General features: G+C 35.6%; 1 protein-coding gene across 1 annotated transcript in view; it reads right to left on the bottom strand.

Annotated features, from left to right (window-relative positions):
• LOC140163870 (uncharacterized) overlaps window positions 1–12,832 on the bottom strand; it is a 63,721-nt gene that overhangs the window by 35,650 nt on the left and 15,239 nt on the right. The window lies entirely within an intron of this gene.

Genomic DNA, 12,832 nt, shown 5'->3' with positions numbered 1-12,832 from the left:
GCACCATAGCTGAACCATGGGCTTCGGCAGTATATTGTGTTCATAAGGATCATTGCATTTAAATTTTAGCTCAATTGGAGCATTTTGAAAACTTGACCTTTGACCCCTTTATGACCCCGTAATGACCTTAAATGAATTTTAAAATATTTTAAACATGTTTAGAATGTCATAAGGATTATTGATTGCATTTAAATTTCAGCTCAATTGGACCATTTGGTAAACTTGACCTTTGACCCCTTTATTGACCCCTTAATGATCTTAAATGAATTTTAAAATATTTTAAACATGTTTAGAATATCATAAAGATCATTGCATTTAAATATCAGCTCAATTGGAGCATTTTTGAAAACTTGACCTTTGACCCCTTTATGACCTTAAAGGGGGGTAACCCAATCGGTTTAGGATATGGATTCTCTTCAAACTTACATACAATGTCAAATATTGTCCCCTTTATCAATCTATGTGAGAAAACGGGAACAATTTCAGCATAAATGTGAATAATTCGCATATTAGCAAGCCAATACACTGGTACGCGTGAATTGCATTCTGGTCAGGCATCCCGAAACAACGGCCGAGCGCATGTCCCGGTGGAAACAGGAAGTGTTCGCCTTGGCACTGAAAACCAGCTCGCCCCTACACTTTTATACCCTCTATTCATACTGATTAATCTTAAACAAGAAATGTCTTTAAAAAAGACAATGCCTCCAAGATACCAGTGGGCACCTTTTGTTATTAGTTAAGGAGACACTTATAATGCTAGCTTTAAGGTCACGCTATTGGATATAGATTTTTGTCTGATTGAAATATGTGAGTCCATTCTCTCCTGATTACAAGACTGAAAATTTTATTTTAATCGGATATTCGGTTACCAAAATATATGGCCTGTCAAAATGGCGCGAAACCAAGAAGTTGGCAACAAATTTCTTTTATTTTTGATGTGCAATGATGTCAGGTAGGCCTTATTTTCTAATTATATATGCAAGAATTGTACAAAGTAGAATGTTCAGATCGGCTACAAAATAAGATATAAAACCCATGAATGCCTTTTTCCATGCAAATTTCCATTTGCATAATTAATTAGGGCCCTAATCAACTTTTCTAATAAGTGGCCCAAATTAATTATGCAAATTGAAATTACCAAAACTTTCTAACCGTAATTTTGTAGTAGGTCTACTGTGTGTGTTCTACCCATGTACCATGCCTCAGTAGGCCTACTATAGCTCTTTTAATTGTATCTGAAATCTTTACTTTGCATAATTCATACATGTAATTAGAAAATCATCTGGCAACTGGACTTGTCAAAATATAGAAAATAAAAAGAAAGTTGTTGCCAATTTTTTGTTTTGGGTTCGCACCATTTTGACAGGCCATATCTCAAGAACCGAATGTAATCTACAGGGCATAAGCTTTAACATACTATAGTATTATTTATATAGAAAGAAAATCTAAATTTGTGCATTAGCCAATAGGGCCACGGTCACCTAAAGCCATCTTGCAATCTTGCAGATAATTCTGATGTATGAAATAAGACCTTCAAACTTTCAGATATGAAGAGTTCCAGATGCAGGAAGCCGTTTCTGTTTTTAAATGCATATATGCCTAAGTTGTATCAAGAGTCATTTCTAGTGGATTTTTTGACTGAAAATTACGATTGTAACGTTTCAGATTTTTTTAATGCTTGTTTATTATATTTTGTATTCAGGACTAAAATAATATTAATATTATTATATTTAGGGGGTCTTTTTATAGGTCATTACTCTTTTGTATGTGTAATTGAATAAAAATCAAAAACATTATTGTTTTGTTTTGTTTCCTTCATTTGTGCTTTGTCTTGCATCGAAAGGGCCAATATCAACACCTTGTTTGTAAGAAGTATTGTGTGGGGAAAGATGATTCTTGCATTTTATTTTTATTTTATCTTAACAAACAAAAAGCAAATTTCTCAGTCAAAGTCTTGAAAGCGGTCATGGGTATGCATGCAAAAATATTGCAACAGTACTCAGTAGAACATAAAACACAACCACGCATGGGAATTGGGGAAGCAAATACTTTAAAACGAATTATTCGAATTATATCAACGCAAATAAAATTGCAATACTTTAGTACATGTATTTGAACAGCAATGCCGGGCAGCAATGAAGCCGCCATAGGCGCGGCTAGGCGATATCATACCATACATTGCAGTTCAAATGCATCGGATCATGATTGTGGCCTAGTCGAGCCTTGCATGCATGCCAGTCGGTCTGCTGACTCGCCGTGGCACAAAAATACCTCAATTTTGCACAAAACAATCCATGATGTCAAATTATCACATCCAAAGTGTCGCCATGAACGTCAGCTTCAACTTCTCCAGCCAAAGTTTTTGCATTAATAATCAGGTTTCATGTAATCATGAAATTAAACCTTGTTTGAGGTGTATTCCCATTGCCACAGCATAACGATTTTCCAACTTGTCTTCAACGATAAAGCTGCTGATCACACCGAAGGCATTGAGGTGGTGTGGCTGCTGATGAGCGCTGATGCTACAACCTATAATTAAAGACCGAATTAAAAAAAGACTAGTTTGCGTCTGGCGTCATGACAAAGGCGCGCCGTGATTGGTTGCTGACCTGCGCAGTATGGCATTTTTGGTCTGGTTTACAGGACGGCATACGCAAGCTAGTCTTTTTTAATTCGGTCTTCAATTATACAACGTATGAGTTTGAAAATATTCTAATGCATAATTCATTAACTTGATAGACCCACGCCATTGGCGCCACGTGCTAAGCGTTTCTAGAATCCCTATAGAATAAGATTAATTTTAATGCTAATTTATTGCACATGCTGAGGAAGCGTGATTACCTTTTTGAACATTCGGAAATGGCGATAGCGAATTTATGTATGGCGCAAAGAGGTGGGGGATATATATTGGGCTCTCGATATTGGGCGGAAATTAGAGTACTTGTCAGAATATAAATTTGTACAATCGGCCTACATGCCGCGCAATGTGCGGCATTTTAGGTGTAAATTTCAAAGCATACTACCTCCTGCGGAGGCAGAAAAACATTACATATCACTGCGCTCAGTATCATTCTTGACAAGATAGCCCATGTTGTATTTACTTCACTTAATTATTTCTTTATTTTTAGCTATATGATGCACATTTTCACATATTTATGATTTTTCTTTGTTTTATTTTTTAACTAATTTTTTAATGGGGGGGAGGAGCTCTCATAATTTTTTTTATATTTTATATTCCCCGTATCATGCTTGACAATATAGGTCATGTTTCCTTATTTATTTCGCCTCTTATGTATTTCTTTATTTTTGTTTTATATCATTATAGCGCCATCTATAGTTTGACATTAGGGGGCCTATTTGATGTATTTTTGTTTTCGTATTTGGTACTGGGGTGAAGTCTTCCGAATCTATTCCGATTTCATTCTATGACTACCCAAAACTCCCGTGTCGTGTAAAATGCGAACAACTGGTAGCCTGTAAAAACCGTGGTGTTTCATGATTTCTCCGGAAATACATCGACTTGGAGCGTCAAATTTCAGGATAGTAATGAGAACAATAGTATCTATTATGTGATACCAAAACCTCATCAACAATGAAAAAAATCGGGGGGATGATGCTGTCGATCGGGTTACGGACCTTTAACTGAATATTAAAATATTCTAAACATGTTTAGAATGTCATAAGGATCTTTGCATTTAAATTTCAGCTCAATTGGAGCATTTTCGGTTAAAATGACCTTTTTTTGACCCCTGTGACCCCTTGGATGACCTTTGACGTTAGGAAATATTTTTATTATATTCTTTACTCCTTCCTCTTTCATTTGACACCACTCGGGGGGTTACACCTTCATGGCATTTTGAGATATGTCCATTTCAGACCAAATGGTTAGTCAGTTAGTAAGCTAGTAACATTCACTAACCCCTTCGTACATACTGTGTACAATTGTACACGTGAACTTATATTGCGCCCTGTATGCCAGGGGAAGCCTATTACTGCAAAGAAACACCATGTGCACAATTGTGCATTCAGTGCAGAGCGCCCTCGCCTAGCTGAATGTTACTTTTCACAGTCTAAGAAGGCATCACCCACTACAGCACGTTGCCAAAAGACTGGTACTTTCCCTTTTTATTTTTATATGAAATAACATTGTGGACAAGCTAAATTCTAGTCAGGGGGTTAGTGTAAGACCTGTAGAACACATGGAACACTATTTTTGATATTTTTGATACCATTTCATGGTTCAGCAAAAATCATTGTAAACGCGTCGTCACTTAGTCACAATGTGTACAATTGTACACAGGGCCTAATTTGCTTTTGCATAATTGAGGTAATTATTTTTTTTTAGTTTTTCACAAATTACTCTCCAAAATAGTTATAATAAGCATAAAAAATATTTTTTTGATCAAGCCATCTTCCTTCGTGTCCGAAGGGGCTAATATAGGCTGATACCATTCCATGGTTCAGCAATAATTATGTATAATTTTAGTTTAAAATATCATAGTCAAATAATCAAACCATTTTATGTATTTAATAAAACTTGTACTTGTAAAATCTTGCACTGTTATATAACTGAAGAACAAAATTGAGTTATCAGTTTCAGTTTATTTGTTACTATCAAATCATTTACCCTGGCCCCCCAACTCAACCCAAAATTGGCAACCATGAGAGTTACCAAAAAGCGCGGAAAAGGGGTAATTTTTTTACCAGTAGCAAGGACCGCGAAATTGGCAAATTAGGGGGTATTTAAGTTGGACTGTCTGCAAAATTTGACTGTGAAATCAGCAAAATAGGGGATTTAATTTGCACTGTCCGCGAAATTGGGATAAAAGGGGTATTTGAGAAAATCTAGTATTTTTTGGCAATATCTAGTGTCATTGAAAAAGGGGTGTTTGAAATTCTAGTCATTTAAAATGGGTGTTGGAAATGCTAGTCATTGAAAACCACAAAAAAGGGGTTGTTTTTGGCCTAATTTTGTCCTCGATTTTGTATGAAAAAGGGGTAAATTTGATGAAAAATCATTGCAAAAGGGGTGTTTAAAAGATTTGGTAACTCTCAAGGTTGCCAACTTTTGTGTTGAGTTGGGGGCTGGGTCATTTACACAATAGAGGTTGTGCGTGAAATTATTGATTGGCTCCAAACAAAGGATTTGAACCAGTGTCCTACACCACAATCATGGCGCAGTGCAGTCCATTCAATCAAATGTTGTCATCAACCTATTTGATCGTAGTGTGTTTGTTATGTGTGTGAGACGAACTGTAGCGGTAAAAAGCTTATTTCCAAAATTTCAGTTGATTCTGATTTTGTGTTTGAGAGTTATGTATGATTTATGTGTAGCCTTCTAGTCATTTAAAATGGGTGTTGGAAATGCTAGTCATTGAAAACCACAAAAAAGGGGTTGTTTTTGGCCTAATTTTGTCCTCGATTTTGTATGAAAAAGGGGGTAAATTTGATGAAAAATCATTGCAAAAGGGGGTGTTTAAAAGATTTGGTAACTCTCAAGGTTGCCAACTTTTGTGTTGAGTTGGGGGGCTGGGTCATTTACACAATAGAGGTTGTGCGTGAAATTATTGATTGGCTCCAAACAAAGGATTTGAACCAGTGTCCTACACCACAATCATGGCGCAGTGCAGTCCATTCAATCAAATGTTGTCATCAACCTATTTGATCGTAGTGTGTTTGTTATGTGTGTGAGACGAACTGTAGCGGTAAAAAGCTTATTTCCAAAATTTCAGTTGATTCTGATTTTGTGTTTGAGAGTTATGTATGATTTATGTGTAGCCTATTATTTAGGCTCCATAGGTTGTAATTTTGTTTTGTATATATAAATAAGAATTTGACAATATTTTTGCCAACTGAATGAAAATGAAAATGAAACAACCTTGACTATTGTCACCTATATGAGCCCAAATACACACAAGTTTTAACCCTTTCCACGCGGATGTTGATTGCAGACGACAAGTTTCAAATTTTGTTTTGAAAATTTCTAAATTTCAGAAATGTAAATTATTTTCATGACCATATTTGGAATCAGTATGAAAAATGAATCAAAATTAGTACAAACAAGCCCAGTATTGGTTCAGTGGTTCTTGAGAGAGCTCTAAATATTTTGAAAAAAAAAAAAAAATTCTCAATTTTTATGTCGAAGCCTATGGCTAGCATGCAGAGCACATGAATTGTTTTGTTGGCTTTGCTTGTTATTGCGCAGAAATCAGTGAAGCATCACTTTGCAGAGCTGAGCGATTCATGTTTTAGAGACAACGCAACAACAAACTTCAACCTGTTGAGCTCTGTTGTCCCTATACATGTACGCCTAATTCACACACACTTTCTGCATAAAAATAATTTGTTGCACCGGACTTGACACTTCTTGAGAAAAAAGGTAAGTATATTTTTCACTTGTATATCCATATACCTGTTGCCTCTGATTATTGGTTTTCAATACCTGACAATGTTTTCACTTCATGGAATATAAATTGAATATCTCCATTAAAAAAACAAAAAAATAAACATGCATAGATCTGTGGGACAGTTTTACATAAAATCATTTAGTGACAGCTATATAGACCTATTATATCAGGCCCGTACACAGGGGGTACGGGGGTATACAAAAAAGACCCAAAATTTCAGAATTTGTGAGCGTAACGAGCAAAAATCAGGTTTTTAATGCTTTTTTGAACAAAAAAGATCCAAATTTTGGGAAGAAAGTCCACAAGCTTGACACAAAATCACCCTCTCCTTGGAAAAAAAAAAAGTCCACTTTTTCAAAATCAGCATCCCCCAAATGAAATCCTGCGTACGGGCCTGTACTGTTTCTCGTCCACCACATATACGCCGTTTCTAGTTGCATGGCTAAGAGGGCGACAATGCAAAGTCTATTACAATGTAACATAGAAACAGGACATCCGGGAACCTGATTGCCAGTGGGTTGAACTCCTGGCTGAATAACCAGATGGCGAACAGCACGTCATGGGAAAAGTGTTAGCCAATCAAAAAGAAATCATTCTTATCATTGGCGGACTGTTTGTGTGGAGGGTCGAGCGGAATCAAACTGGCTGCTTTGGAGACTAATTCCACTCCATTTTACCTTTAAGGGCAACACAAGACTTTAATTTTTGCCTGTCCTTAAAAACAATTATTCCATACCTAGCCACATCTGTCAATGTTCAGGTAAGTATTACCACTCCATGCACAGAACAAAGTGGTGGTACACTTTCACAATTTTTTTTTAATAATTGTTATAATTTATAATTATAATTTCCGGTTAGTTTCAATAGAGACTTCAAGTTCCTGAGATAATTGATTTTTTATGACTGCTAATATCACGGTATTGGCACAGGTGTCACATCGACTGCTCTCTGCACACACATTGCATTAAAGTAACAGTTGTTCTATGATCGTCAAATATTGCATTCGCCTTTAAAATTTTTTTAAATATTATTGTTTTTTTATATTTTTATGAGTTTCGAAAATATGAATGAAGTACAAATTACTGCTCATTCAATGTAAGACAAAGTGAATTATATATAATCCATTCATCTCATTTATTCACTATAGTTGTCTTTTTTACATTTAGTGGTTGAACACAACACCATGTCTGGGACTGAACTTATCGAGAAACTGAGACAGCAATGTCTGAAACGAGGGGCAAGCGGAATTAAAGGTCTTTCAAGGTAAGATTAAGGCACTCGTACATTGATTGGGTATTTCATGAGCAGTTTAGCCTATAATTTTGGCTAAATTTGGTTTGGTCATGATTAGTAATTCAAATCCTGCAAGTGCATGTACCACAAATTGACAAATCATGTACTAAAAGTACAATTACAGAAATTGCACAAGAAAAGGTAAATTATGATATGTGTCACCCTTAACGCTGGCTTGCATGGTTAGTGTTGTAAGGCGAATGCTGACTTGCACAGTTAGTGTTGCAAGAAGAAAGCTGGCTTGTGCTATAAGTGTCACATGGTAAATATGTGTGTGGCGAGTGTTGACAAATTTGGACTTGGAAATGTACACCAAAGTTAATTCCAACAAGATTGAAATGGTTCAGAAAAGATCAGCATGCTTTGTTTTCAATGACTATATGTATGTTACAGTCTCCAGGAACTGTCACCAATGTTGAAATCACTGAATTGGACCTCACTGGGTGATAGACACAAGGTACACAGGCTCACCATCCTGCAACAAGCACGCCCAGATCACTTATCCCTGCAACTCCTATAGCCCGTCCAGCGTCAATCACGGCATGTTCATTCCAATGTCTGGGCAACAATCGCTACTAATAAAGAAAAATTAAACCGTAGCTAGAACCAATGCAAAATATCAACAGGTAATTTCATTGCTTTATAAATTTTCAGAACATCCGCCTGATGGACAATGATAGCAACAAGAAGTTAGATTTTGAAGAATTCAAGAAAGGTCTCCATGATTACGGAGTTGAAGTTAGTCCAGAGGAAGCCAAGGGTATGTTTCAGGCATTTGACAAAGATGGCAATGGATCTATTGATGTCACAGAATTTTTGGATAGCCTGAGAGTGAGTACTAAATTTAACATTTCAGAATCCATGAGACAGCGCTTTGAATCCTCTGGAAAAAGCGCTATATAAATTCCGAAATTTTATTATAAATTTATTTATAACCAGGTATCAACTAAATTGATATAGGAGTTAGCTTTTATTAAAGTTGTTCCTTGTTGTGCAAATGAGACAGTTTACGCTCCGTAGCTTTCACACTGAGATTTCGGAGCTTCCTCTTTGTTATGCTAAAACCTTTACCTATTTCATGTGTTCCAACCACAATGATGACTGTGACAAACTGACCAGTGAAATACCTAGGTTTAAAGGGGGGGGGGGGGTTTAAAGGGGGATGGCCCTATATCATCTCAATTGTTGTAATACCTTAGCTGAATAGCTTTGAATGACCTTGACTTGTCAATCCCCTTAGGTAAGATGTATTTTTCCAGATTAGAGTGTCTTTTAGTGAGAGCCAAAGATAGTGGACCAGCCAGGCTAAAAATCTTGGGTGTTTTTTTACCACTGTTGAGGATAAAGCTGCACTCCTACCAGCGAGGGATTCACATCCTGGGGAATATCAAACTGGCAGGAAAAGGTCATCAATGAACAGGGGTCAAATTTCTAAATACATAGGAGCATAATTGTGACCATCCACCACGAAGTGGTAGTAAAGTCGGTCCTAGGTCATTTTCTTTTTATTGCAAATTTTGAAAGAGTGCACTTTCAGCTTTAAAATGACACCTCAACCAGCTTCATCGGACATCTGGAAGTGAAGTTATGGTTCATCAAAGATCAAATTCCTAATATATTTTACATAGAAATCCATATACTGTTTTTGATTGTATCTCAAAATGGAAAATGCTGACTTTACGACCAGTTTGTGGTGGATGGGCACAATTATTGTGCCTTCACTGTTGTTGATCATGCACGGTGAACTATATGTAGATGGGTAAGAAAGAGTATTTTTATCATGTTTTGGTTGCTTTGTTTTATTTATTTATTTTGAGTTTCTTTTCACTAATTTCTCATTGTTTTGCAGGTCACACATGAAGAGTTTGTCAATTACTATGCAGGCGTGAGTGCCAGTGTCGATGATGATGCTTATTTCGATCTGATGATGAAAAATGCATGGAAAATATAAAGGCACCAGCAGTGATCCCTGCGAAAATGCAACAAATTAAAAAAAATAGAAATAATGTAGAAATAGCTTTAAAGTAGAAGTCAATCAAATTGTCATAAGATATTTGTTATATGAAAAAATTGGCAAAAAGGAAGAAACCCACAGTGTTGATGTGCGTCGCTAGAACAATGATTCGTGGGCTGTATAGCATGTTTTGCCGACGGAAATATTTTGTGAATTGTAGACCCGATTTTTTTTTAGCCAGGACGGCGCTCAAGAATCCAAAAAGTGGGGGTGGGGGTGGGGGGTAGCAATCTTTTTAAATTAGTAACTACTATAACATTAACAATAGACCTATTATGTAACAACAGCACAATTTCATAACACATTATACACATTAATCTTTTACATGACTCTGCAGACATTGTGTATTGGGGGTGTCACACCCCATACCCCCTCTAGCAACGGCCCTGTTCATAAGATCATCAATTACGTGTAGCCAGAAGTACACCTATACTGTGTACAAGTATTCACAAATCTGATTTGTGATATTTTAGATTCAGTAAAAATAGTATTTTTTTAAATAGTCAAAACATCTCTTTAAAAGGAAATCATTAAGCAGTTTATTTTTTATGTATTTGGGTGGATACTTTTTTATTCAGCATTGTTCATACATTTTTATTTTGTCTAATATAAATATACCAAGCAAACACAACAATGATCTTAAAACGTTTTAAATGATTATTTATTTTGGTTTGGGTTAAAACATTTGAGTAACATTAGAATGTAGAGTTAAAACGTTTTATATGAAAACACACAACAACATTTTAAAAATGTTGATAAACTAATGTTGTTGAAAATAGTTTTTGTTAAACATTTCACCAACACTTGAATAACACCATGTTCGAAAGTTTTGCAGTGATGCTTCTAAATTTCTTTAAAACGTTTTATACCCTTCATACACCCTTTATAAAACCTGACATTCAAACATTTTCTGGCAACCTTTTGCAAATGTTTTTGAAACTGTTGTTTGCTGGGTAATATACAAGGTGTATCAAAATAAAGTATACAGTTTGAAAAATGCCACTAGTTTAAAAAGAATGAGGTATTTGGTCAAAATGGTTTAGTGGCTATTTTTGTGAGCATTTTCTTTACAGTAATTGACAGAATGCCTTGCAGAATTGTTTGGCAATCTTTGAAGCACCAAGTGGAATGGCCCAAGATCTCCTGATCTTGCACTTCTGGATTTCATCTTTTGGGGCTATCTGAAATCAAAAGTCCTCCTGCACACCTTGATGAACTCTAGAGAGTAGAGACACATAATTGCACAAATTGATATCTTCCAGCAGGACAGCCCTGGTGTGAATGCCATGTTGAGGAGAGCTGATATCTGCAAACAGAGGAACAGTGACCATGTACAGGTGGCCATGTGGAAGACTACAAATGTCAATTACTGTAAAGCGGTCAAATATATATGTGATTATAATGTTGCGTTGTTGATTTAAATTGATGTTGAGCAACTGCATTTTTACTCGGCTCACAAACATAGCCACTTTAGTCCTTATTAATGGTCACACACCAGTGATTTTACAATTGTGGGAGGACAAGATGTTATCAATGCTATCAATATCATTTTGACCAAATACCTCATACTTTTTTTTTACCTATTGGCATTTTTCAAACTTTTTGATACAGCTTTCAAACTTTTTGATACTTTTTGATAGTAGTATATAATACTCTCTCTCTCTCTTTTACATATAATTATAGTATGAAATATTGTAGTTAAATAATCAAACCATTATGTGATCTCACACCACCAAATCAGAGTCCCATAGAGATATGTGATAAATTTGCCTTAAGAAAACGTCATTTTTTTTTTTTTTTTTCGACTCAGTTTTAAGCGACAGCTATGATGGTTGAAATCAGCCCTTGCCTGATCCCTCTGGCTGGGAAAAAATATAGGTTGACCGTCATTATTTTTTACGACTGGCCCTTTAGTCCTTATTAATGGTCACACACCAGTGATTTTACAATTGTGGGAGGACAAGATGTTATCAATGCTATCAATATCATTTTGACCAAATACCTCATACTTTTTTTACCTATTGGCATTTTTCAAACTTTTTGATACAGCTTTCAAACTTTTTGATACTTTTTGATAGTAGTATATAATACTCTCTCTCTCTCTTTTACATATAATTATAGTATGAAATATTGTAGTTAAATAATCAAACCATTATGTGATCTCACACCACCAAATCAGAGTCCCATAGAGATATGTGATAAATTTGCCTTAAGAAAACGTCATTTTTTCTTCACAGGAGCGACTCAGTTTTAGCGACAGCTATGATGGTTGAAATCAGCCCTTGCCTGATCCCTCTGGCTGGGAAAAAATATAGGTTGACCGTCATTATTTTTTTTTTTTTTTTCTCAAAGTCTACGATGTCTGGGAATTTCCTATTTTTCAGGCAAAACCATGCCGGTGTTTCTGTAAAGAAAAGGCTGCTTAAAATCATTAAAAGTTATTCGATCTCTCCCATCTGTGGTACACTTGCAGGAATTAATATTACTAATCATGACCAATCCAAATTTGGCTAAAATTATGCAAATTTCTGCTCATTTTAATGCTTAAATTCAGAATCAATGGGTTTTTCTGAGAAGTGAAATTCAAGGGCGCACAACCATATATACTATTTGGTGGTGTGAAATCATGTGTATGATGTTATAATCTTGTACCGTTATATAAACTGAAGACCAAGTGAAAGGACTCGAGTGCTATTTGGGCAAAATTAAGTTATCAGTTTTATTTTTTACTATCAAATCATTTACACAATATAATAACAATAGAGTATATGATGACTTCATAGTGGGTAGCTCGACAAAATAGGAAAAAATATTTAAATAGTTAATTTACCAAGTACAGTTCAACCTCTCTTATCCGGACCTGTTTTATACGGATCTCTCTGTTATCCAGATGTGTGACCTTCATAGGAAAACATGTTTTTTAAACCTTTGGCACCTTTATGCTCTGAAGCATTTAGAACTCTTTCAGTGTTTATAATACCTCATTCTCCCACTTTAGACAATCTATGTAGAATTACACATAATTCACTTATCCGGATTTTTCACTTATCCAGCCAATCCTTGGTCCCATCATGGCCGGATAAAAGAGGTTGGACTGTAGTAAATAAGTATTAAAGGA

This window comes from Amphiura filiformis, chromosome 11, assembly GCF_039555335.1.
Source record: "Amphiura filiformis chromosome 11, Afil_fr2py, whole genome shotgun sequence".
NCBI classification, from domain to species: Eukaryota; Metazoa; Echinodermata; class Ophiuroidea; order Amphilepidida; family Amphiuridae; genus Amphiura; species Amphiura filiformis.
The sequence above is the reverse complement of the archived record's forward strand: the minus strand, read 5'-3'. Positions and strand labels throughout refer to the sequence as shown.